Source organism: Podarcis tiliguerta, assembly GCF_965153285.1.
Source record: "Podarcis tiliguerta genome assembly, chromosome: 9".
NCBI classification, from domain to species: domain Eukaryota; kingdom Metazoa; phylum Chordata; class Lepidosauria; order Squamata; family Lacertidae; genus Podarcis; species Podarcis tiliguerta.
The window spans coordinates 47,509,006-47,536,804 of NC_139542.1; the positions used below are offsets into that span (position 1 = coordinate 47,509,006).

The window sequence follows — 27,799 nt, forward strand, 5'->3', positions numbered from 1 at the left end:
AAAGAAGTTGCCCTATTAGCACAAGGACTTCTGCTTGCACAGAGGAACTTAACGTGCCTCTCGCTGGGGGGCAACCCAGAACACATTCTTTGCGGGGTGTCCACAGGGAAAAGAGAGAGAAGGGAAGTTCTGTTGCACAAGCAGAAGTCCATGGCTAATCCTTTGTTGGGTGCAACCCAATGCCTTGTTGTGCCAAATGGATATATCTTTGGTTGTCCACCAAACCTCTACAGAATGTGAAGAGTTTTCTCCCTGTTATAATTATCATGTGAAGCTATTCAGGTGACTATAGGCTCATTCCTGAGAGAGAAGGAAATCCTTTCATTTTAGGCAAGAATTATTCAGCAACTTATGTTAGATTGACTTGACATGTTTTATACCAGTATTTATTATTCATTTCTGTTAAACATTGCAGTCATCCAGGGAGGCAATGTCTCACACAAAATAATACAAGAAGAATGTTTTAAATGAACAGTTTGTGAACAAATGCACAAGCTGGAACTTGAGCTCCTTAAATGCTTCCCAGTTTTACCCTCCAAACTCATTTTGTTTAATGCAACATAACTCAGTCTAAAATTACTTAGACGGAAATACCCTGCCCATTTACTTGAGAGTAAGCCCAGCTGGAGACAGGGGAACTTTCCTGTGAGGAAACATGCTTAGGATTGTGCCTAAATGAGCTGGCTACAATACTGTCAAAATGGAAGCATTTTCTAACAAAGGAGTGAAAAGTAGAAAAAATATAATATTTTAAATAGAACTTTGAAAATTTAGTTTGAAAATGATGACAAAAACTTACCTCTTCTTCCCTCATTGTTGCAGCATCTAATGTATATAGATGTATTTCCCATATGATCAGAGGAATAAGAACAGCAGCCACAGGAGTAGGGACATCAACTCCCATAAAGATATCCTGACTTGTGAGTCGAGGACCTGCCACCCGCATAAGATTATAATAAGACAAAAAGACATGTTATTTTAGGTTAATGGGCAAAATTAGGCCACAACTTTATTGGTTACAGCATGTGAGTGGTATTGGCTTAGGCATTGGATAAAACAGCAATACATGACTCCACCCCTCTCAGCAGGGAGTCATTTCAAGGGTTAACAACCAGTGGGAGGAGCTTGTTGGTGCAAATACAACTGGTAGCTTCCCCATGACGTAACTGGGGGTCATGCCATGGCCCTAGCCACCAGCAGGGCATCAGACAGGATCCACGAACACCAGATTCTTTTAACAGAATACCCCAAAGAGGAGGGGTCGATGATGGCCATACCCAATCCTCCAACACAGTACATATATTCCAATGCCTAACCACCAATACCAAAAAGTTGTGACGAGTTACTACGAGGTAGGCAAAAAAACCAAGAGGCTGGTGCCAATTTGCAAAATGGATAAAAAAAGTCCTACCGGTCCCCTTGGGCAACCAAGGCAACCAACCAAAGTCCATAGCAAGGTCAATATGCAGAGGAAGCTGACCTGAAAGGGAGGGAGGGCGAGAGATCCGATGCAAGCAGGAACCGACTGGGGTCAGAGCACTGCTGTGGCTGCTTAAATGCAGCTAAACCCCACCCACCAGCTGGCCCTTTTGGCTGGCTGAAAGGCTTGGCCATGGCAGCAGAAGCAATCAGAGGCAGGGAGCCGTATACGCATCCCTGCTGCTCCGGGAAGCTGCTCCCGCTCACAACTCCTCCCCTCTGGGAGGAGGAGAGGTCTTCTCTGACAGTCTGTACAGCAGACATGAGGCAGTCAGGAGCCAACACTTAGGTCGTAATGACAGATGTATTTTAGTGGATACAAAAGCAAGGGTTACTCTAATTACCTCTCATGACGATACACTGAGGGGTCTTCTCTGATGTTAGGTAGGGATTGCCTCTGCCTACATCTTTGCATACTTTTAAAAGCATTAACTAGGAACGTATGCTATTCCAGAGGATTCTGCCTCTATTGAGATGAAATATGCATCCACAAGTATATTAAAATATGTGCAAAAATGTAATGGAATAGAATTAAGAGGGGAAATATGCAAAAGTGATGTACTGGAAATAGGTGGAGTTTTTGCTTTAAAAACTATTCATATTGGTCATTTTACTGCTATTAGGAAATGAGCTATGAAAAATACAGAAAATAATCGTAACAATATGATTTGATCATAGAATCTGCTGCACAAGAACTCATTATTAAAATAAACTTTGGGTCTCTCTTAATGTTTCTTTCCATGGCCAAAATATGAAATATTGGTCCCAGTTGGCATAATGATGTTACCAGACCTCACTAAATTCAAATCATGCAGGACCTGTCCAGCTGCTCATATGGATACTGCAGAAGTCCAAAATTGCTAACGGAATATCTTTTTCTCTTTCTCTATTACACACAGATAGTGTGTGTATATGTCAGAGAGGCAGAGAGAAAGAGAGAGAGAAAGAAAGAGAGAGAGAGCGCTTACCAGTGCAGAGTACCAGCACCTCTTTTTTTTCCTACACAGGGCAGTCATTTTGTGTTGGCACTCATGACACTTTTATCACTACAGTGGTACCTCTGGTTATGTACTTATTTCGTTCCGGAGGTCTGTTCTTAACCTGAAACTGTTATTAACCTGAAGCACCACTTTAGCTAATGGGGCCTCCTGCTGCCGCTGCGCTGCCGCTGCACAATTTCTGTTCTCATCCTGAAGCAAAGTTCTTAACCCAAGGTACTATTTCTGGGTTAGCGGAGTCTGTAACCTGAAGCATATGTAACCTGAAGCGTATGTAACCTGAGGTACCACTGTATATGAGTACCAGCCCCTCATTTTTCAACCCAAAAAGGACTGGAAAAATAGATATTCATATAGATAGATAAATGTTCAAATATATATGCCAACCAAAGATTCTCATATTTCCCCCATAATACTTGAACTCTTCTTGTGTGTTGCTCCTCTGTCTGATTTGTTTTTCAGGGCGTCTTGCCTTTATGCGATATCTTTTATCAGTTTCACAACTGGGTCAACTGTGGCAAAGGCAGATCAAGTGTCTTGTCAAACCTCACACACAGTGGCTTCCACTAATTAGAACCGACTATGACCGACAGCTACTCTGATGTCTTAAATATTACACATTTCAATATTTTGAAAAGCTGAGTAGATTTATGGACTCTAATGGTGGATACTGACACAGTCTAACTGACATTACTGTACAATAAGTGCTTCATTTGGCTGGTTTTTTTAAATTCTCCTTCCAAGTCGTAATCCACACTGTTACATATGCAATGCATTACCATAATACTGGGCATAAAGTTCAGCCTTTGGAGAACAAAATCAAAATAAAGCAATAGGTGAAGCAAAGCACTTAATTAAAAAAACAACCCTGAAGCATGACTTACTGTTTCTATGATTTGTTGTCTTTTCAAAATAAATGAATATTTTTTCCTAGAATGCTAATGCTTATTCCACAAGTGTTATAGAAACTAATCAAAAATTCCAAGTGTAAATGTTTTCATCTTTGCTCTATCAATATTTATAACTGGAGAACACATCATCGTTACAAATACCTCAGGTCAATGAAAAATACCCACTTACAAACAGAATACAGGGAGAAAAAGCAGCTGAACAATATAATTTATTTTCATCTCTGATTGAGTGTCCCACAGGTAATGAGAATGGAAGCTCCAAGTAAATTATGAAGGTCATACCCTCCTGTATAAAAATGCAAAATGCTTTTGCATAGCTATCTGCTGGCATGCAAACTGCTTTTCAAATGACAGAACATGCACCTAGCTACTGGAATCCTATAAATAGAATTACCCAGCATTCCAATTCCTTGACAAAGGGACAGAACAAAAATTCTGGTGGTATCTTGAAACAGTGCACACCATCATGCCAGACCTGAAAGCTGGAGGCCCGTGCCTCAGGTCATACCTAGGGATGGGCAAATCTGTCCAGTTTGCTCTCTGTGCTTCTCATTTTTCCAATCTAAAGTTTAGTTATCCACATTTCTGCATCTGTTCATGAAGGTGCTTTTTTTTTTTTAAGCCTTCATGAAAATTCATCAGTGTTTTGTGTAACTGTTTCCTCATAGATACATTTTTGAAACACAATTTCCCCAACAGAATGCATTTTTAATGGTATCTCCACAAATGTAAGCATTTTGATGTGCACCTTACCATAGTATATACATTTGTGAACACATTACTTGGCCGGAGAACTGCATCACAAAATTCAGAGAAGTGTTCATTTTGAAGGAGAGAGATGTTTTGCTTCTCATATTGTTTTAGAAAGTTCTAATTAGGTAACTTCATCCATAAGCATGAACTGACTCCAATTTATCTCACATCCCTAGCCACTGCTTACCTCACACAGTCATATGAAGAGCACATCTAGTTCTCACATCCCAACTTGTATACATAACTCACAGCTCAAACTGAATCCAACGTAAGATAAATCCCAAGGCTTGTGTTCATACCCTGAGCAAGCACTAACATCCATCTTCATACTAATCAAATGATACAGACTTTTAAGAACCCATTCTAATTAGAAGATGTGATATTCTTGTAATCACAAGTGGCAGTAGAAATTCTCCAACAACTTGGAGAGAGAGGATTGATCATGGTTTACAAGTACAGAGCTTTTTAGTTTATTTTAAATTATTTTACAGCTCCTCGTCAAACGTACCTCCAATTCCCAAATCCACCTGCAGAAGCCAAATATAGAATTACATTAACAGCTTTCTAGACTTTGAGCCGTGATTAAAGTCTGTAACTGTGAATCATGTCAAAGTTTCTACCTGCCCACCCAAACAATAGGCAGAGACTTCCCTTAAGAAATCGTTCTAACTGCATCTTATTGCTGCCATATGGTTCTCTGTTGCTTCAGATACTGACTTAACACCTTATGAAGCTCTGTGGTGGAGGAATGCAGACTAGGAATTAAGGCAGATCCTCTCATGATTCTGAATGTTCCATCACTATTTTTCAGGTGTTGCAGTATATGGCGAAGGTTACCACATATTGATAGTCTTCAGTGATTTTAGAGTCTTTAATTATTTTTTTCAGATAGCAAAAAAATGTTTTAGCTGTAGGTGAACGTGGATATCAATAACTGAGATTAAACAGGTCACAGCTTTAGGTTTTTAAATGGTATATTGAAGCCAGCACTTTTTATTCTGATGCTCAAGAAAATTGTCATGAACAGCCACTTGAGATTTCCTCCTGACATAACTGATCTCACCAAAGACCTGCACCAAGTAAATTGTATATTCCCCTTGTGTGAAGACATAAGTATGTGTTAGGTTCCCAGGGAAATGATAACAAAGATGAGTAGTGTCTTAATGTAGTGTTGTTCTTATTGAGATATATTATCCTCTGTGTGTGTGTGTGTGTGTGTGTGTGCGCGCGCGCGCGCGCATGTTACCATGCAATGATGCATGACAGGTTCCACCTCTATTTCTACACCAAAAAATTCACCCTACATTGCCACCAAGCAGATGTGTGCCATGATAGCACTGTTATTTACCTGTTAGGGTGGAAAACGAAGACAGTGTCTGAATTTATTGTTGTTGTTTTGGGAGTAGAAGTAATCAGTTGATCAGTGCATGCAGACATGCCTGTGCAGAAAGCAGGTGATTTTGCCTTCTTTTGTCCCTTCAGGGGTGATCTAATTGTCAGTATTTTCATCCCTCCCATTGCAAGGATCACTTGATCATGTTGTTTTACTTTCAGTACATCTCTAGTACTGCATGACTTTTCCTTTGATCTGTCTAGAGACAGGATGGCTGTATGAGAGCTGCTTCTCTCATACATGTTTGTTATGTTCTTTTATATGTTTAATTAGGAAAAATAAATTAGGTATGCTACAAAACCTCCACAGCTTTGCTTCCGTTTGCTCTGCTGCATTTGGGTGCTCACATGAGCACATGTGAGTCCACAGCACCAGGACCTATTCCTCGGGAATGCTGTGTTGCTGTTCCTGCGTTCCTGTGCTCGGAAGGTTAGTGAAGGTGCTCCCGTCGCCCAGCCCATGCAGGCACTGAAGACGTGGGCTGAACATGGGTATATGGAAGCTAATAAGTACAAAGCCTCATAGTGCAAAGTCTTGGAAATGTATATTTTTGTCCCAGGGCAAATATTCTTTGGCATCATTGTAGGTCTGTGAAACCAACACATGAGGGTAAGTCACCCATTCATATGAGTGTAAAATCTGTGTTCCTGTGAATACAGTACTTGAGCTGTATAATCAAGAAGTATACATTTCCTCATACAAGCTCTTCTACATGTGTAGAAACAGCTTTTATCTGTGTTCTGGGAAATGTGTGAACAACCCTATATTGTACAAGTTATATGTGACTGACAACAACATATGTAGCTCTCCAGCTAACAGTGTATTGCCAATTCAGTCCTTAGCAATGAATAAGTTACTGCTCCTTGAAGCCTACATGTATCCTCCCTAAGGGATATTCCAATGGTTTTTGAAAGATATGCCTTTATAACATTTGTAAAGAAGCACATTCCTTAACAAGAAAACTGAAGGTAGACACTTATTCCACCCCCACCCCCCCAGTGTTAAAAGAGCCTTACAATTGATTTTGGTAGATTTTGAATATAATATATTCACACAGAGGGAGGGGTAATCCTCCATGTTTTCCATTTTTTAAAAACTTGTATACATTACTAGTCATTTAAATGTGCGCACTGTAAATGTTAACCAAATAATGTCTTGGCTTTTAAAAAGCTTTTCATGTTTGCATCACAACTAAAATAACATTTCTGTGCTCATTAGAGCCTTGGTCTACTAAATGGCTTAAACATATAAATAGTGTTGGTCTCTGTAACATGAGTGAGCTAAAGAAGTTCAGACTAACTGAACCACTGGCCTGTGCTGCCCAGGGGCTATTCTACCTGATGGGGGCAAAGAGTTAACTGCCCCTCTAGTCAATTTGCTAAACATTAGGAAAGTGCTTTGCATTTCAAACACTTGCTTCCCCCATTTTTCAGATGTCTGTTTCAGGATATGGGCTGGAAGCATCTCTAGAGTCAACAGCAGCTGCCAAAGAAGTTGGCTAGATGGCTTTCACCCTCAGTCTTTGTCTTCTCACTGGGACCTGGGACCATGTTTTCCTCTGTAGCCTCTGGCTTCTACAGCCAGGAAATTTAGTGCATGCATTTAAATGATTGTGCTGCAAAGGAATGAATGCAGGGGGAAGCAAAGAGAGAAAGGAGAAATGGCCTTTGAAATAAAGCGATTGGGAGAGATTTGTGGTTAAGCCAACAGTCCCTATTTTCAAAACTTGGAACTTCAAAGCTTCATTTCATAGGCATGCTAGCAAAACTTCAAAAGAAGCTCTACAAGCACCAAGCAAGAAGCAAGGGAATAAAACCTCCATGGAGAGGCCCTCCTACCTGGCCTCAACAGCCCTTGTATTAATGGGACTGACACACTCACAGCAAATTTCAAGTCCTTTGAAACTACAACAGGTTTCTGCTGGAAATTATCCTGTGGAAATGCCTAAAGCAGATCATATCCACCATGAGATGAGAAAGTGGATAACTTCTAGTGTGCACCTGCTCTTGATACCTGTGTGCATATTATGTTTTCAGTTACAGAGGTGTTCTAAATATGGATAAGCAATTAGACTTCCTTCCTGCATCAGAAATAAAACAACTGATGTTGTTAATAATCATAAGCTTCGCTATCAAAAATGACCTTGTGAAGCTCCTGTCAGAAGTCCCTACCGGCATTAATGAGCAACTCTCAACTCTTCGAATAAAGCTCACCAAAAAGCAACAGGCTACTATTATAAGCGCTTATGCGCCAACACTGGATGCCGATGGAGACATTAAAGAAAAAATTTACTCTCAGCTGGATACCGTCCTAACAGAGACACCTAAGGAAGATAAAATTATACTCCTGGGTGATTTTAATGCAAGAGTTGGGCAAGATTTCAATCTGTGGCCTGGGGCTATTGGGAAAGAAGGAGTTGGCAACAGCACATTTGGCAAATCCACACTGTGATCAACTCCTGCCCGGGAACCAATGTCCCCACTGTGGAAGGACATGTGGATCCAGAATTGGCCTCCAGAGTCACTTACGGACTCGTTGTTAAAACCGTGTTTATGGAAGACAATCTTACTTGGCTACAAGTGATCGCCAAAGAAGAAGAAGAAGGAACTGAAAACTGTTTAAATTCTATTAGGTGTTGTACAAAAATTCAAAGATTAAAAGGGCTCAGCATGCTGTGAATAGATACATCTCAAAGAATACACATTATCTGGGCACAGACTGTAGTGCAACAATAAACATGCCTAAATTTGGGGGTTATTATTGTGTGTATCTATTGGGTTGTGCCTTTGATGAGTAACACACTTACCTTTTCTACTGGAGTAGTTCATGAACTGCTTTTAAAGACTTTTTAAAAAATGAACACAAAAAACCTTAAGTTTATGTGCACAGACCTGTACCTGTAACCCATTAGTGAGATAGAAAAAGAGAGTGCATGACAATATTTTCCTCTCACAATGCCCCACTATTCAGGAACTTTTCCTTCCTTCCTTTCTTCCTGAGTAAGTGAGTGAGTGAAATTGATTAGAAAGAGTTTTGTTGCCCAGTCTTGGCTGCTCAGTCATTCCAGTAACTTATCTGAGACTAAAGGATGCAGTTGCAATTAGGTAGCAAATTAGGATTAAGAGGCTTCTCATGACACCCCCTCACAACACCCCCCCCCCCACACACACACCACCATACCATGAGACTTTGTCATCCCATTATGTTTCTACAGAAACCAAGCAGCCAATCCCATATCAGGATTCATGTCACAACAGAAGGGGAAAGTGATTCCCATTACTTTGCAGAAATTATAATCCATACACAATTCTTTTGAAACCTACACTTGGGCTTTGCCAATTTGCAGCAGCCTTCCCACTACACACACACACAAACACAGCTGCTTTTAAAGTGTTTTTCAAATTTCAAATCTAGCCTTGGATATATATTCAAATAAATCTTTGTGCCTGTTTACCTCTGCTAATTTAAATTTCAAAAATATCCCACGTCTGTTGGATGTGATGCAGACCATTAGACCCTTTGGGTACATCCTCTTCAATCAGCTTATACATGTATGCCAATTTCTAAACTACAATTTAGATATATATATTTTAATGTCCTCATTTTAGTCAATATGGATTTCACGCATATGTGATACTTTCTGTCCATTTATGATAAACATTAATGCGTGTCTCAAGCAGTGCCTTAAAAACTAAAATAGTTTTCTCTAACTTGTCAATTTCTGAACATCTGAAACAGCACATAAGGATCAAATATATACTCTTCTGACTACGCACACATAAAAGAGGACGCAAGGAAAGGGTAGAGTGTAGTCACACATTAGCATGAATATGAAGACATCATCATAATTTACCTCGGTAAACAATTTCTTCATTTTTTGATCTATTTGCAAACCATTCAGATAAGCTGCCACACTCATCACTGGCATAACTTCAGGAGGACAAAACAGCATGCATAAATGCTTATGGAAAAACTATACTTAAGATGAAACATAAACCAAAATACATAAATTAAAACTTTGAAATGCAATATTCATAGTATATGACATAGAATGGAGTTATTTTGAATTTAAAAATAAAGATTAAATAAGAAAAAATGCATTCTTAAACATTTAATTTGATTTTCTTCTCCAGAAGTCTCTGATTTTGCTCTTATTCCTGTTTTAACTATTAAATTTTTATAAGTGCAAGATTCAGTCAAACTAAGATTTTAATTATTCTTTGCCAGGGGAGAGGAGATAAGAACAAGCTTTCTACCCAACTGCAGACCATTCACCCCCTCTTAATTTTTATAGTATCATTGGAGATTTATTTATATACTTTTATAATCCCTCATGTTTGTTAAGCATTAAAAAATAACTGTGGTGTCAGTTTCTGTAGTGTTTCCTTCAGATCCTGGGAATCAAATATCTATAAAAGCTCAATGCATCTTGCTAGATATGGGCTATGTCAATGAGGTGATTTATTGAAGGAAAGAATAATAGGATTTGAGTTGTGTGTTGTTCTCCTAGAGTGACTTAATGCTGCTATGTGCCCCTATAAGTTCTTTGACGAGAATACCAGTACAGGATTGGGGATAACGTCATATGAAAACAGCACTATCCATACAGAGATGGATAGTTGTGTGTACCTTGCATGTACATAACAGCTGTCTTCTGCAAATAAGGAAAGGAAATGTATTGTTCTAATTGGGTGTTCAATCTATGATAATGAAGCAGATCTCATTGAAATCCTAAAGTAGTTGCTTGCCACATAATTTGAGTATGATTTATTGTTAAGTGAATAATTTGCCTCAACAGAAGGAAGGCACAGCCAGTACTTAACTCATCACTTTGCTAAGTGCTTAAGAATCAAATTCTTATAGAAACATTTTTCTCTTTATATAATCACTGAAAATTATAATCGAGACTGGTTGCTTCTACATTAGCCCATTTCTCAGAAACTGCTATCTTTTGTCAAAAGGGAGCAGTAAAACAGGTAGTACCTTTGGACAGGAATTAACATAGGTAAACAGGACTTACTTAAGAGTAAATATGATATAGGAATCTTGATCAAGCAGAAAAGTGTTGGTGCATTGCCCTACATTAAATACATTGCAAAAACTTCATTTAAAATCCATTTCCATGAAAGTATAGAAAACAAGGGTGCCCAAGGGCTCCGTTGGCTGCAGAGCATTAAGAATAGCCTGAACAAATCATTAGTTAACATCTGAACATAGTTACAGAACAGTTTTAAATTGGGATATAATTATTTATTAGAATTTATCAGGATGCTGTGACAATCCACAACATTCAATCTGAGATGTAGGTATTGCAGCTCTGCTGCTGGAGACTGAAAACTGTGTCCAATTCTTGCTAATTTGTGAGTCCCTGGGTGTGTTTAAGGATTCACTGCATTTTTAATCTGTTTTCATAAATTGTGCTGAATTGATTTTATTGCAGTGTTCTTTTATTGGTTTATTATATTATAACTTGCCCCAGAATCATATGATGATGTGTGGGCTAGAAAATTATATTCTAAATAAACAAATATACTTACATGCATATGGAATTTAATTCTCAAAGGAAAAAGGGGGCACTGGCTGGATGTGCAAACATGCTTCGGGTGTGGGGGGGGGGAATTGATGCAGTTGGATGCATCTTGCACAAGCTTGATGATCTGTGCAGAAAGGAAGCTGAACTGCAGTGAAGCTGGGACGAATCTCCCTGGGGAGAGAATTCCACAAAGGGGGAGCCACTGCAAAGAAGAAGAAGAAGAAGAAGAAGAAGAAGAAGAAGAAGAAGAAGAAGAAGAAGCAGCACCCCATTCTTGTGCTGCCATCCTCTGAACCTCTTGTGAAGGTCTGAAAATGTAAGACAATGATGGGAGTTGGAATAAAACAGGGGAGCCCTTCACACACTTGGATGAATCAGCAGTAATAAAGAGAAGCTTTACCACACCTAACGTGAGGTAATTTTTCACACAATGTAACACCGTTGTGTCCAGTGGTGCTTGTTGTGTGAAGTTTAGAGCTGTCCAGAAGAATCAGGAAGCTGCTCTAGAGTTTCTATGCTCCTCACATCAATTTAGGAAAGGCCTTTTTTCCCCTTCTCAACAGTCTGCTGGTCATAGCTAAACCACCAAGACATCTGTACCTCATGCCTTTGAAACTGAAGTTAAAAGACAATGCATAGGAAACATATTCTGGATCAAAAATCCTAACAGAAGTTTACCTGAAAAATTAATGGCTAATTAAAAATTTAACATAATTTCAAAATGAATTGGACGCAACTCCAGGATCTGTCACCTTTGTACCAATCCTATGTGCCTGACATCTTTCTCATCAATAAAAATTATGTATAGCAAACTGCGAAGTTCCCTGGTGAACAATTCGTTGTGATCACCTTTGCTACACATCTAGGAATTCATTTCTTGGATGTTAAGTTTTATGGAACAACATCAATACACTCACAACTGCTTGATATGAAAATGGCATTGCTTCAAAAACTTTGGGGAATGGTTTTTTTCAGTTCAATGCCCCAGGATTAACTGTTTGACTTTCATTACTATTAATAGGGTTTGCATAGCACTATCCCAAAGGAACTGTGCTAATATGATGCCCTTTACTGTTCACTTCTGCACATAACATGCTTGTTAAACAGAATTTGGTGATTGGACTAATTACAATGCCATAAATATCCAGAAAAACAGATTATACAAATACGTGTTATCATTTGGGGAAAAAATATGCAATGTAAACTGCTAGCATTTCACAAATCCAAAACAACATTATAAAAATAGAACTGGTAAACACACCACAAGAATTGTATTGTTTAAATTGCATAAGTAAGTAGACAATAGAAATGCCTAGGGTTATTGGATGGGAATGATCAGCAATTCTTCTTGGAACATCACCAACAAATGATAATGAACCATAGTTGAAACAGAATAGCTACATGGTGCCTGAAAGTGTGTGTTAGTGAAGCTAAGCCTATACAGAATATATGATATTAATGACCAGAGCCATAGTAGAGCATCAGATGGGGGCTTGGTTGTTATTTATCCCCAGGTTTTCTTAAGAGATCAGGCATTGCAGCTACTAAATCTCTAGGCTCTTTTCTGTGGTGGGTGTATGTTTCACTTGCAAAGTTTTCTGCGTCGTGCTCTGTGCATTGATGTGGGCACAAGAGCCTTTCTAGTAATGGCTAGTTGTATCTTGCTGCAATATTCATTGCCAGGTTAGATTTGCAGTGCAGACTAGCTAACTGCAAGTTTTGGAAGCACCACTAAAAACTTGGAAGCTGCAATTTGCAGAATTCTTATTGAATACTATCCTTTGGCTTTTTCTTTATTCTGTTTAAGGCTTCATTTTCACCTAATGATCTGACCAGAAATGAATAATACCATGTCATTAAAGGGGGGGGGGGGAATCCAGCAGAGCCATCCTTTCTGTTTTCATGACTTCTCAGTTCTTATGATGCACACCTTTAGAGCAGCATATAGAGACTGTTCCCATTCACTCAAATGGCTGCATGAAAACTTACCCCCAGCTACATCTCAGAGAGTGCAGCATCTAGGAATACTGTGTCCCGGGCAGGACTATTTATTTATTGCATTTATATCTGATATTTTTCTTCGTGGAGCTCGATGTGACTTACATGTTTCTTCTCCTCCTCATTTAAGCCCCACAAAAACCATGTGAGGTAGGTTAGACTGAGAGTGAGTGGCTGGCCCAAGGCTACCCTGTGAACTTCATGGCCAAACAGGGATTCAAACTTTGGTTTTCCAGTTCCACGTTGGCTCTCTATGGGATCAGTTACAGAGGCCAAGTTCCACACACTACCTTCAGATTCTCTAGTAGTGATAAGGTGGTTCTCAGAAAAGCAGGTTTGAATATTGACTTTTATGGCTCTTAAACTCCCAGTCTCATATTGAATCATGACTGCCACTCCACCACCACCCCCTCAGCTGCTTTTAATGTTTGTTGTGCCTCCTCACTCCCACCATTCCCAGTCTTATTTGAATATGACAGTGGCAAGGAAGGCTCACAGGAGATTCTTCATTGTCCACATTTCATATAAATCTTTTTAATTATGGGTTCTTTGGGATGTACCATGGAAAGGATTGTAATTCTGCATACTTGTATTATTGGTATAATTTTCTATCCTTCTGATTACGGATAATAGGAGCTTCTTGAGGGCCTCTCCAGAAACTACTATATGCCTTTCTTCTTGTTTCTCCTTCCTTGGTCCCCTTAAAGCCCCTTTCTGGATAATGACTGACTAAAGACCAATTTCCCCAATAAAACTTGGCACCAAGCCTGGGAAGTGCATTGGGGCACCGAGGAAATGGAGCGTACCGTCAAACAGATTGAAACATATGCATTATTAATTTTGCTGTTTTCAAGCGTATTAAATCTTGTTTTACCTGCAACAAATAGCTGGGCTCTAATAACAGCCGAAATAAACAAGGAAGCAGGCTAAGGCATGCTTCCGATTAATGAAGAGAATAGCATGCTGCTTCCTGAGCTTTGATGCAGTGCTATAAATCTGCTTGGGAAAGCTTCATTCACCAAAAGGACTGTGACCTCTTTAGATTGTATTATTCTTTCTCAATTAAGCTGTTTCAGCTTCCAACAATTTGCATCAGCCGCGGACAACTTTTCATTCTGTTACCATGGTCTGAAGTGCTGAGCTAAATGTCAGAGGGAAACTGATTGCCCTGACCATGACCAATTATTCTTAGTGGATAATTTATTGGCCAAACTTCTTTCTTCTGTTTATTGCAAGGGGAGTCTGACAACAGGATGGTTCAGGAATGGCCTGAGCACAAGACAGCCCCAGGCAGGTCTTTGCAGGACATGAAATGTTTGTGGCTTCAGCCTGTTGATGGAAAAGACATTTTCACAGCTACTGTCTAATGCTCCAGTCCAAATCATAACACTTGGAAGAAAGTCCCATTAATCTTATAGGAACAAAGGGTTTGAATCCAGACTAACTTAGCTGAACTTATGTGCCATTGAACTCCATGGGACAAGTTAACCATTACTGAACTTAAGCCCCATTGACTTCAGTAGGAACAAAGTCAAACTGACCTAGTCTGGATCAAACCCAATGCGTTTATGGAGCCTTGGTGAATGTGCTGCTGAGGGTGAAGTGTTGACAGACTTTATTCAATAAGGAAGCAAGAAAAGGCTGGGCAAGAGAATAAGAGCAGTCCCACACTGCGGAAGGAAGCAGTCAAGGAATAAAAAGCACATAAAGTCAGAAATTAGGCATAAAATTAGTCGTGTGACTCCAACCAAATACTGGTACTAGTACTAACTATATAGTCTATGTGGGGGACATTCCACTAAGTTGTTCTTAGACACATTGAAATTAATGAACATGACTAAATTAATTTCAATGGCACTTGTCTGAGGAAAACTTAGTCAAATACCATGCTATGGCCTGAGATGAAAAAGTCTACTGTGTTTGTTATGGTCTCAGCAAGTCATCATCTTTGTACTGTTTCAGTTTTAAAAGACATAAAGCCCATTTCCTGATTCTGATGGGGGTGGCAATTAGGGCCCGGTACAGCTTTGGACAAGTCAGTGGGGGGGGGGGATCGTTTTACTGTTGTGCAGCTGACAGTGACAAATCTCCTCCATCACCTGCATGGGGTGAGAGGAAAGCCTACAAGATTTAGATTTCAGTTGCCCAATCACTGGCAAATTTGGGGGTGGGACAGGCAGGGTGGACCTGAGTGAAGCCTGGCTTCAATCAGGTCTGCCTTCACTGCATTTAAACTGACTGCCCTCACATTCCCACCCTAATGTTTTGCCCTTTCTGAATGGAAATGGGCATGTGAAAGGCCTTGCAATGGTTGTTATATTTGCGGTCAGGAAGGAATTTTACCTGCAGACAAATTGGACCTGTCTGGAGGTTTTGCCTACCTCACAGTAATTGTCACAACTTGTTGACAGAAAAGGCATTGGGTTGGATCCTTAGTCTGGCAGAGAGCATGGGTCAGAACCACACACCCATTTCATTGATCAAAGTTTGAGGGGACTCCGTTAAAGGGGTCCAGGGGGTTCGAATCTGTTTGAATGACCACATGGGGGCTAACAGGCCATAGAACTCCCCCAAATGACATTCTGGAGGGATTACCTGGAGTTAATTCATGTCATAAAGTAAAGGTAAAGGGACCATTAGGTCCAGTCATGACCGACTCTGGGGTTGCGGCGCTCATCTTGCTTTATTGGCCAAGGGAGCCTGCGTACAACTTCTGGGTCATGTGGCCAGCATGACTAAGCCGCTTCTGGCGAACCAGAGCAGTGCACGGAAACACCGTTTACCTTCCCACCAGAGTGGTACCTATTTATCTACTTGCACTTTGAGGTGCTTTCGAACTGCTAAGTGGGCAGGAGCTGGGACTGAGCAACAGGAGCTCACTCCCGTTGCGGGGATTCGAACCGCCGACCTTCTGATCAGCAAGTCCTAGGCTCTGTGGTTTAACCCACAGCACCACCTGCGTCCCTACAATTCATGTCATAGAGTGGTCCAAATACCCAAGATCAACAGAGAAGGAATAATCGCAATGTAAACCGGTTGGGTGATTCAGCATACACACCCAATGCCAATGCCCAAACCTACTGACAACTGTATTCAATATAGTTTTGGCCATTTGATCCCATGCTGTTGTCTTGTCATTATTTCTTCATCCCACACCCCATCCCTAGTAGCTCGGGTGCCCTGCGCCTGGTTCCACAATTTTGAATTTTTAGGGGCTGAAAGTACAAATAGCATGTCTTTGTTTAAAAGTCAATATGTTAATCAAAGTGAACACCTATCATGGTGCCTCAGTCTTGACATTTAAAAGAAACTCGCTTCATGCAAATAAAGTATGTGACTGAATTGTCAGGGAAAAAATATCAAATGCCAAACCCAGGCATACAATGAGGCACATGATATTGACTGAAATCCTTCATGCGCATTGTCTCAAGTGCAAATTAAATTTGAACTTGCCTGTGTTGAAGTTTAGGGATGCTTGCAGAGTGCATACTGATGTACATACTAAAACAAAATTAAACATACCACATTAAAATACATTTCTTCCTGTTGAGCTTCCTGTTCTCCTAAGTGTTGGCTCTGCACTGAAATGCTAATAAGTTAACAGAATCTGACACTCTGCAACTGTCTTTCAAATTGAGAAACAACTCATTTTCAAACGATGATGACTTGCTTTTGATATTTGGCTTTGTAGCTTCCCTTTGATTTCCCCTCTTCATAATATATACAATTTAAATGTGTTTTTGTTTATAGGGTAAAAAGAAAAAAAATCAAGAGATGCTGCAATTTAGATAGAGAACTAAAATTTAGCACCAGCAAATTCTGTGATTACTACTGAGAATTAAAAGATATAATTACAACCAACAGGCAGGGGGTGACACAAATATTTGAACTTATTTTCTAAAACAATAAAAAGGGATATTTTTTACACTGCTCTCATACCAGCCTACCATTACAACGCCTCCCATTTACACTAGGTAAGTGAAAGGAAACAGCACACAAAGTCTATTTGCAAATGAATTATGGATCAGCCCTTCTATTATTCATTACTTTCCCAGTAAAGTAAGTGTCTCAGACATCCGTTATACAAGATCTTTAATCTTTACCCTCTGAATCATTGCCAAAACATACTGCTTTCACCACAAGTTTTTACACTTGGTTTGTTCATGGATTACATATTCATGCAAATTTGATACGGTAAGGAGGCTTCCTTTTGGACACCTTTGATATCCCTGCTGACATGTGCTGCATTGCAACAGCTCACAAATTGTAGTGTGGCTATGAATGGAATTTGGGGTAACCAGTTTTGGAGCTGCTTCCACAGTAAATCCAATCCGTTCTGGGAGTCACTGCTCTTCTACTGGAATCGGAATAAAAATGAAGCTTCTGTAATGCATTGAATATGATGCTATGTTTAGCTACCAATGTCCTTCCCCGTGGCCAAAAGCCTTCAGTGCTGCCTACTCACAGGTAAGGAACATCTTCAAATGTTCCTGGCAACTTCAAATAAAGGTTTATTGCTTGCATATTCCAGCAGTTTTATTGCTTCCTATTGATCCCTTCCAGGGGATCAGTGACTAATTTCCCTCTGAAAAGTTTATCTGTGAATTGCTCCATATCACTTTCTTTCCCTGGGGTGGGGACTGGTGTTATCTCTTTAAATAGCAATATAGATTGATACATATTGCAATTTCACTATCTTTATTTATTTTTATGAAGAAAATTAAAGTGAAAAGAAATTAGTACCATCATACTCTCCCCACCGCCTCTCAGGAAAACAACCTTAGCTGGGGCAATTCACAGAGAGACTGTTCCAAGGAAAACTACTTCTTAGTCCCACATCTGCATCTATAGAAAGTAGTAGAACTACAGCCGTACCTCGGAAGTCAAACAGAATCCGTTCCGGAAGTCTACAGCAGCCAACAGAAGCCGTGGAAGCCCCGTCGGACATTCAGCTTCCAAAATAACGTTCAAAAAGCGGAACACTCACTTCCAGTTTTCTATCGTTTGGGAGCCAAAACATTTGACTCCCAAGGCATTCAGGAGCCAAGGCATAACTGTATATAGAATCCTGCCCCCCCCCCCATCCTAGCTACTCATGTTACTTACTCCTGCAGGCTGTGCTCATAATCCCCTAGTCCTAGAAGTGTGTGCAAATATTTATCGGCTGTAATCAGCACCCTGCCACCTTAATGTAGGAGTGAGAAACCTTCTTCAGCCCAAGGGCTACCTTCTGGGGGCCAGATGTCATTTGGTGAATGGAGAAACGAATGTGAATTTTATCTTTGTAGAGTAGGCTTCTATCTACATACACAATCATCCACAAGAAGCATCATCAGAGTTCAGGGACACATTCTGATCACACTGAAGAAGGATGCAAAGCAAGGCCAGTGATTGGTATGGCTGGACAGGGGGCATGGCTTGGGGACAGTCCAGAGGGTCAGATAGAGAGGCCTGGAAGGATGGATTGGTTTCCCCCAGACCTGAGCATCTACATTCCTGCTGTAATGCACTGCTATACGTTTGTGATATACACAGTCACAGAAGCAGGCTCTCCTCTCCCAAGATGTAATTGGTGCAGTCTGTCTGCTTATTAGTGGACTGTCATCACATACCTCCACAGTCACCACACTGGTCTTTTCATTCTTCTTACCTCTTGTGAGTTTATCTCACCTTTCTTCCAAGGATAATAATAATAATAATAATAATAATAATAATAATATAATTTATTATTTGTACCCCGCCCATCTGGCTGGGTTTCCCCAGCCACTCTGGGCGGCTTCCAACAAAGTATTAAAATACATCAAAATGTCACATATGAAAAACTTCCCTGAACAGGGCTGCCTTCAGATGTCTTCTAAATGTCAGGTAGTTGTTTATCTCTTTGACATCTGATGGGAAGGCGTTCCACAGGGCGGGTGCCACTACCGAGAAGGCCCTCTGCCTGGTTCCCTGTGACTTCACTTCTTGCAGTGAGGGAACCGCCAGAAGGCCTTTGGCACTGGACCTCAGCATTCGGGCAGAATGATGGGGATGGAGATGCTCCTTCAGGTATACTGGGCCGAGGCCATTTAGGGCTTTAAAGGTCAGCACCAACATTGTGCTTGGAAATGTACTGGGAGCCAATGTAGGTGTTAGTGTGGTGTATATGCCATTCTGCCACTATAGTAGCCTCACAACAACCCTGTTAAGATATGCAGGGCTGGGAGACGGCTACTGCACCAGTCACCCAGTGGATGGGGATATGAACCCACAGCCACCTGGCCATAATCAAACACAGGGGTGCCCCAGCCTACCCGCTTCATAGAATCATAGAATTGTAAAGTTGGAAGGGACCCAAGGCTCTTCTAGTCCAACCCGTCCCCCGCCCCCCAATACAGGAATCTCAACATTCATGGCAAATGGCCATTTCATAAGCATCTGGCATCAATACCAGCTTTTCGTGGTGGTACATAGATTGCATGGCTCCTGCTCCTGGCGTCTGCTGGCATGCAAATAGAAAACAGAACTACTTTCAATTATTATTATTTTGAATTAATACAATTAATTTTAGACAAGCTGAAGCTTCTATTAGCAATACCGCATAAGTCGGCTCATTCCCATAGTTAACCTTATACCTAAATACTCTTGCATACTAATTGTTGTTTTTCTAGTTCATTTTGTCAGCCTGAAATTAATTAAAAGATGGCACTGCTTATCATTGAGCTTTATTTACACACACCAAATAATGTGCAATAAAATTAATGTCTGCTGTTTTTGAGACCTTGCTGGGATGTATTTTTAGTTTCCCTGCCTCTGATTGATTTGCAGCTGTTATATATAGGCCTTTTACTACCTTAGCTAAATCATTGCAAAGTGGCACAGCAGCTGTAAGTCTCCAAAGCAGCCAAACTACAATTATCAGGCCTGTATCCAGAGTTGTGAGAACTACGGCTTCTAAATGTATCATCAGTAACATTCACCAAATCAAAGTGGGACAGGAGTGGCCTTTCTCTTCACAAGTCTGCCTACCATCTTCACCCAGGTCTTCACCTACCAGGCCAGGATCTTCTGAGACATATGAGGCAGCCATAAGAAGTTGCTCTCTCTACACTTCTCATTTATTTATTTTTCTGGAATGCAGAATCTGTAACTACCCTGGTGCCCCACATACAACTTTATCAGGAAAAACAAGCAATACATAATGGTGCAGGAAGGAGAAAAACTATATAAATGTAAGGAATGAAGATGGATTCAATGTTCAATTCATGGTCAATCTGCATGTGAGCAGGACTGACAACCTGAACACTAGTAATAGCTATTGCTACCATCAGTGTGGTCATATAGCATTTTTGGCTGTGTTGGCCAAACAATTTAACTGATAACAATGTGAGTTGCTAGAGATAGACATTTATATTAATAGTCTTCAGGCCTGGTAAAGATTATGATGACCTAAGGTTGAATTATAGTATTAACCCAGAGACAAGTTTGAGAAAGAGCAGCTGGCTGACTTGTTCCTGTGGCCATGGAATGAAGAAGTCAGCAGGCCAGGATGGCCCAGTACAGACCCTCCAAGTGTCTTTATTTTCCAGGGATGTCCCTGGTTTAGAGAAGCTGTCCCGGTTTCTGATTTGATCCTGGAATGTCCCACTTTTCCAAAGGATGTCCCTATTTTCATTGGAGAAATGTTGGAGGGGATTGAGTTATCCGACCCACAAGCCATCTGAAGGCAATCCTTTATAGGGAAGGTTTTTTAACGTTAACTGTTTTATTATGTTTTTATATATGTTGGAAGCTGCCCAGAGTAGCTGGGGCAACACAGTAAGATGTGTGGGGTATAAATATTAATATTAACATTATGGAATGGGACATCGCTATTTTCATTGGAGAAATGTTGTAAGGTATGCCAGTGTAACCTTCCTAAATATGATGTTTGCCTAACAGTGCAATTACATGCATGTCTACTGACAAATAAGTCCTATTGATTTCAGTGGAGTTTACTCTTAAGTAAGTGTAGATAGGATTCCACATTGTTGACATACATATTTAGGATTCTCGCCACGCCACGCCCCCCCCCCCCCCGTACTCTTATTTTAAATTTCTAAACTACCCTTCATCCTAGGAAGACAGGGCAGTTTACAATATAAAAACACAAAAATACATTCCATGGTAAAAAACAAAAATAATAACCTTCACCCACCTCCACAGTTTAAAAGGCCATAGATTGTTTACTTAGCCAAAGACATGGGTGTAAAGGAATGTTTTTGCCTAGAGTCTAAAGTTATGTAATGAAGGTGCCAGATAAGCCTCCATGGGGAGAGCATTCCACAAGCGGGGAGCCACCACAGAAAAGGCCCAATCTTGTGTGGCCATCCTCTTGACCTCTCACAGAGGAGGCACCTAAAAATGACCTCAGATGATGATTGGTTGGTTCATGTGGGGACAGGTTGTCCTTGAGGTCCTTGAGGTATTGCAGTCCAGAGCTGTTTAAGGCTTTATAGTAAGGTTACTAGATGTTTTTCAGTGAACCTGGGGACACTTTTCAACTTCCTACTAAATAGATGGATGACACTGAATACTGGGAGGATGTACTTCTTCACACAACCAGGATTAAAATTCAAGCTCAAATGGGGCTTGTATCTTTAGTCTGCTAATAAGCAGAAAACATATGTTTGCGTGTTCAGATCCAGAGACCTCCCCCCTAAATAAACACACATTTGACTCAAATTTTAGTTTTGGTTTTTGACAGAATTTAGGCCACAACTTTATTGATTACAGAAAAGTGAGTGGTTGCATAGGCTCTGGTTTGACTAGCTCCCTGCACCCTTGCAGGTAGCACTGACCCAGGGCTCCAGCATAGGTCAGCCAAGGGTGAACACCTGGGAAGGTAAAAAACCGGGAACAGACTCTGTTCACTCCCCCAGATGCTCCCCTGGACTCAGGTACAGGCACAACACTCTCTCGGGGGTTGACCAAACCAAGTTGAGTCCCTGGATTCCTTTAACGGAATACCCTTCACATAGGGATGGCGAGACTGTTCTCCCGTCCCTATCACATGAACCAGTGCCTATCCGCAACCTTACAAGTTGTGATGATTTGCTAAGTGGCAGGCGAAACCCAAATGGCAACAGCCAATCAGCCAAGTGGGGAAAATTCCTGCCGTTCCCCTGTCCTAACAACAGACGACACACGACGGCATAGCAAGGTCAGTCGCAAAATGCCCTAAAAGTAGGGAGAGGTGGGCAGGTGTTCCGATGCATGAGCCGAAAGAGTAAGCTCTGGGTCACATGCATATAGGTCCCTCGATCCGTTTAGACTGCACCCCATTGGCCAGTTTAAACCCAGCAACGAGGGACCTACCAATTGGATGTTGTGGCTGTCCAATATACCCACCCACAACCAGGAGGTCAGTCTCCAGGTCTCACCACAACACGTGCCCTATTTTAGGGAGGACACGATCTCTGGAACATTTTCAAATGGATTCAAATTAACTGTGCAGTTTATAATAAATAAAGCACCGGATGTGCAAAGATGAATTTTAGCTTAGTGGTGTTAGAAGTGGTACTGTGATATCAGAAGGTAGGCCAGGTCCATCACTTAAGCTCAGCTTATATTGTTGATTTGACACCTATCTAAATTTAGCATTAGACAAAACCCTCAACCCCACTGGTACTTCCTCATCGAAACCTCCACATCCATTCCACTATTTTGCCTCATTCCTGGACGTCCTTTACTATGTAACAAATACGTGAGGGCTTATTTTCAGATTTTTCTCCTTTGCAACTTGTAATGTATTGATTTATGCTTAAGGACTGTGTTGTTCTTAAACAAGGAAACTCATTCCTTGTAATTGACCAGTGAGGCTTTTATTTCTGCTTGATTAAAAAAACTGGGCACTTGACAGCATGTGACTCTCTACTAACAAACCTTGGTTTAAAACTTCTAGATGTTGGTTTAAAATGTAATTTACTTCGTGTATTTTCAAACATGATTGGATCTCATTTCCATGTGCTTGCTAAATAGAGACAATTTGCAATGGCATTTCCCCCAGGGGATATCATGAAAGGAAAATGATAATATAACGTTAATTGGATCTTTAAAAAAAAAAAAAAATCTGCTTCTGTGAAATCGTTCAGTGGTATGCCAGGTTCAGGAGAACATCACCATTCTGTCATTATCCAAATCTCCTAATTATCTGAACTTACTTTACATTCCTTGTGTAGAATCATGTAAATCCTCATTTGTACAAACTTCAATTTAAGAAACAACCACCTATCGCTATGTCAAGCCACTGAAACCAATAGAGTTGTTCTGAGTTGCAAAATATCAGTGCATTGTTTTAAGTAGAGGGGGGGGGGAAATGTTTCTCACCCATAGCACATTGGCAGAAATAACATTTTCCTCCGCTGATACACTGTTCCTGTTCCCCCCAGATATTTTCTTAGTTTTACAAAAGAAGGTGGACAAGAGTCAATGCATAATTATCTAGTAGTGAGTTCTTTCTTATTCTTTTTCGTACCTCCTGCAATCTGGTGATTATGTGGCTCTTACATTTAGTTTTGTCAGCGTATTCTACGTGGACAAGGACAGAAAGCTAAAGAAAAGGAAAACAGAAAGGGAACAGAAGGAATTCAATAGGGAATGAACTGGTAATTACTTGTTCATAGAAAAGAACTTGAAATTTATCTGTCTCATTTGTTGTGATGGAGTTGCTATTGCAAAGGATTAGGAGGCCATTAAGAGACAGAACACCAAGCCAATTTTATGAACTCAGGCAAAAGGAGGAGAGAATGGCAGGCAAAGGCACTACAATGGTAGATAGACCTGCAACAAAATGGATGAATTTGACTTAGAACCATGTAGCAGCAGTAACCAATTTATGTCTGTGCTTTATGTCTTGACACATCAGCTGTTACTCCAAACTACTGTTCACCTGCTTTAACTTAATCACTTTGAGGTTGTACTTGATAGAAGAGGATACAGTGACCTCATTTCCTTTACAGACTTTTCTGCTGCAATATAGCTTAATACATTTTTTTTTACCCCCACAAGTGAAATTTAGAAATTCTTACAGCTGCTTTTCTTATTAGGTGGACCCCTGTGTGGAGGCTACCAAAAAAAGCTGTAGCATGGCAGCCAGCAGCTCTATGTGGCAGTCCTAACATGTATTCCCCTTCCATATCCTAATATGCAACACAGCTTCCTTTATAGATATTCTGCATTTCCCAGGGAATCTCCATTATTATGACATTATCTGCTACAAGGAATGTGTGGCAGTGGCCCAAAGACTTTTCACATAATCCAGAGAATCTGCATGGGAAGGTACATTGATGACAATCTATATCTGACATCTGTATAAATCATTGATTCTGCCAGATTGAGAAAAGTAATCCCAAGTGCCAAATTTCAAATTTAAATTTAAAAATTAAGAGTTTTAGCCAACAGTCATAGATATTAAAACACATTTCAGCAAACCAGATTTTTTAATCTTAAATCCAATTTCCAAAAAATTGAATCCAGAGAAAGTTACTGGGAATGTACCTGTTCTTTTCACCGCTACAGCTTGGTCTGATTCAGCCATCTCAAGTCTGAAGAGTTTTGTACTTGGTAAATATCTTCAGTTCATTGCAAAGAAGGATCTGCGGTTTGTCACACATCTCAGCACGAAGAGAAATCTTTCCTTCAAATAAATAAAAATGATAAAACCAGGTCCCTCAAAGTGAAGTTAAACTCTTATCACAGAAAGTTCAGAGCATGTTTTAAGAAGAGGATTGTAGGAAACAACTTTTTCATTGAAGCTTCCACAAGAACATGCTGAGAAATATATCTGTCGCTACAACTCCCAACACTCAAAAGGTTGAAGGGCAAATTTGGTTAATCTTACATTTTGGGACAAAATAGTGAATGTAGTACAGTTTTTGGAAAGTGTAATAAAAAATAAAATAACTCTGCTTATTCTCAGTACACATGGCTTTTTGATCACGTACCTCCACTATTGCATCTCTGCAAGCATAATTTAACTCTATGAAACAGGCAATTTCAATGGCACCTTAGACAAAATTACTGTGAGGAACACAGTGAGCAGCTCCCAGTGTTTTTCTATGTAAATGCAAAGCTGTTGCTAGGAAATTATAAATAATTATTGATTCACAAGCACTCATGGCATGCTTCTAATTGAATAATGTGCATTTGCTTTTGTAAACACTTGCTATATTTCATTATCTATACTTTTCATCAGAAAACTAGGGCTCTGCTTTCAGTTATGTGAGCAATACCACAGCCATTACCCCCCAAAATAAAATGGTGTCTGGGAGGTCAGCCAATTTACAGAGCAATGTGAGATGCACAAAAGTCCTATCTAAGCATTCCCATGCATTTTAACAGTTGTGTGAATGTGACAGCAAAGTTGTGCATGCTGACCTGCATTACAGTCTTAACAACCCCCCACCCACGACCACCAATCCATGTGTTGATAGGGCACATCTGTCAAAAAGAGCTGCCTCTTCATGCATAGGCTTCTTCTGTGATATAGAACTCAATTTTTAAGCTCCTCCAACTTAATATAACAGCAAAGAGCTCCAGTATGAAGTTGTAGTCATTTTTACGTGAGTACATGTGCACACACCTGTATGGATGTACTTACTTTTGATTTTCCACTTCAGGTACCAAATGTTCTTAAGGCAGCACTAGGTATTTTGATATAAATTGGAAGTGTGAGAAGGTTCCTTTGATAAAGCAGAAATTTTGCATGGTGACTACATGATGTTATTTCTATAGACTATGGGTCTATGAGCAACGGCTGATTTCACAATTGCTTCTGTCAGTGGTAGAAGAGTGGAGGTTTGGGTTATAGTTGTAATCCCCTTTGCATGTTTGTTGCAGTTCTTGCATATGCATCAGTGCATATTTAACTCCATGTAAAGAAATGTTCTTCTGCACTGTGATTCATTACTAGAAAGCATCCCATTTTCCCTTTGAAAAAATCTCAGTTTAAGAGCTTACTGGACTGCTTTAGAATTATCCTTTCTCTAGATATGTAAGTAGACAACAATGACTGGCAACTTAATAAAAAGTAGCTACATTCTCTGGATTTGTTCTTCCCTAGGATGAAGTTACTTGTGGGTCTGAACCCTATGGGTTTAGGAGGAGGATGAGCACAGCATGATGTGCATTTGGGACTTGCACATAGCCCTCCTGTTGCAACAGTGAGTATTTTCCTTTCACTTTTAGCATGTCCTGAAATACCAGTTGGGCTGCAACTATACATGTGGGATGGATGGTAATTGTGCCATATAGTTTTGAATTTTGCATTTTCTTTTCATCTAAGACAGCATTTCAATGTATTAAAAATATAACAGCACAGAAAATGGGTCAGACACTACTTAAGATAATGTTAAGAAAAATCATAATAATTCTGGGTTTTGTTTTTTAAAATCAAAATACTACCAAAAATAAAAAGTTGATGATAAGGAATTCCATTTTATGTTGTCACTTGCATTTTTTGTTTAATCTAGAGGGTTTGAAAACTGACAGTCTATCTCCAAGGTCTGCCTGCAGAAGCTCAAAATTTAAGAATGGCTTGGGAAGGAAACACATTAGTTAGGTAGGTATTTCCCTATCCTTTCCTTTTTATTTAATCCAAACTGAATTCGACACCATTCAATATCAAGAATGACTTTTAAAATATATTACAGGCAGGGGAAGCCTACATTTGTGGTGAAGGAGAAGAAAAGGAAAAGCACAAGGTCAACCACAGATTGGTGAGGAAGTAATAGCATAGGAACACAGAGCTGAGGGAGCAAATACTGCCTAGAAACAGTCTGCTTCCACTTCTGGCCCAAAAATGGAAACAAGAAGAAATACCGACGGTGGAAGAATGGAGATTGAAATTGACTGATTATGCAGAATTGGACAAATTAACGGGGAAGATTCGGTATCAACGAGACCAAAAGTTCATCGAGGGCTGGGGAAGATTTACAGATTATCTGAAAGGCATATGTGATGAACAGATAACATTTGTTGATTTTCAAGAGACTGTGAAAAATAGGGAAATATTGTAAAAAAGAAAATAATAGGAGGGAAGGAGATATCTAAAGGCAATACTAAGTTAAGAAATGCGTTAATAATATAGATGTAAACGAAAGATCGGCAGAGGAGCTGAAGGAAGTAAAAAAAGAAATGAATGTGTGATAAAATGTGAGTTGATTGTATAAAAATTGTTGGAAAATGAATAAAAAATATTATAAAATATAAAAAAATAGAAACAGTCTGCTTCCTATCTGCATCTCTTTCTTCTCAGACTGGTTACAGATTTTCAGAGAAAGAGCATGCTCATTTATTTTATATTTTATATACAACAATTCATAAAAATCACAAAGTAATTAACAAGTTATTATACAAAATGCGTAGTCACAACCAGTAAAAAGCAAAGTTATTAAAATCACAAAACAACTCATCAGATGGAAACACCAACATGATAATATATACTAGTAAACTGTTCAACAGATCAGATTTCGGGAGGGGGGTGTTAAAACAAGATCAGCAGGACATAGAGCGCCGGGTGGTGCATATTACATAGCAGTGAACCTGCAAAACTGAAGATGCCTGACCCACCTCCAGAGATAAGCAGTTCCACAGATAAGCAGTCTGTGAAGATCATAAGAAATATGTGTAAGTAGGTGAGCAGTAGCATTCTGCGCCAGTTGGAACTTGCAAACCATCAAGGGGAGCCCCATATACAGCCTATTCGGTAACCTAG

General features: G+C 40.0%; 1 long non-coding RNA gene across 2 annotated transcripts in view; it reads right to left on the reverse strand.

Moving 5' to 3' along the window:
* The window catches only part of LOC310685466, a 73,407-nt gene that overhangs the window by 8,212 nt on the left and 37,396 nt on the right, over positions 1 to 27,799 (reverse strand). Inside the window, exons 2-3 of one of the 2 annotated variants that reach the window (XR_014515298.1) lie at positions 24,583 to 24,721; positions 800 to 933 (exon numbers count right to left, since the gene is read on the reverse strand). This is a non-coding gene — a long non-coding RNA (uncharacterized lncRNA). Of the gene's footprint in view, positions 1 to 799; positions 934 to 23,561; positions 23,636 to 24,582; positions 24,722 to 27,799 lie in introns of those variants that run through there. The other variant, XR_014515299.1, reaches the window with a different exon arrangement.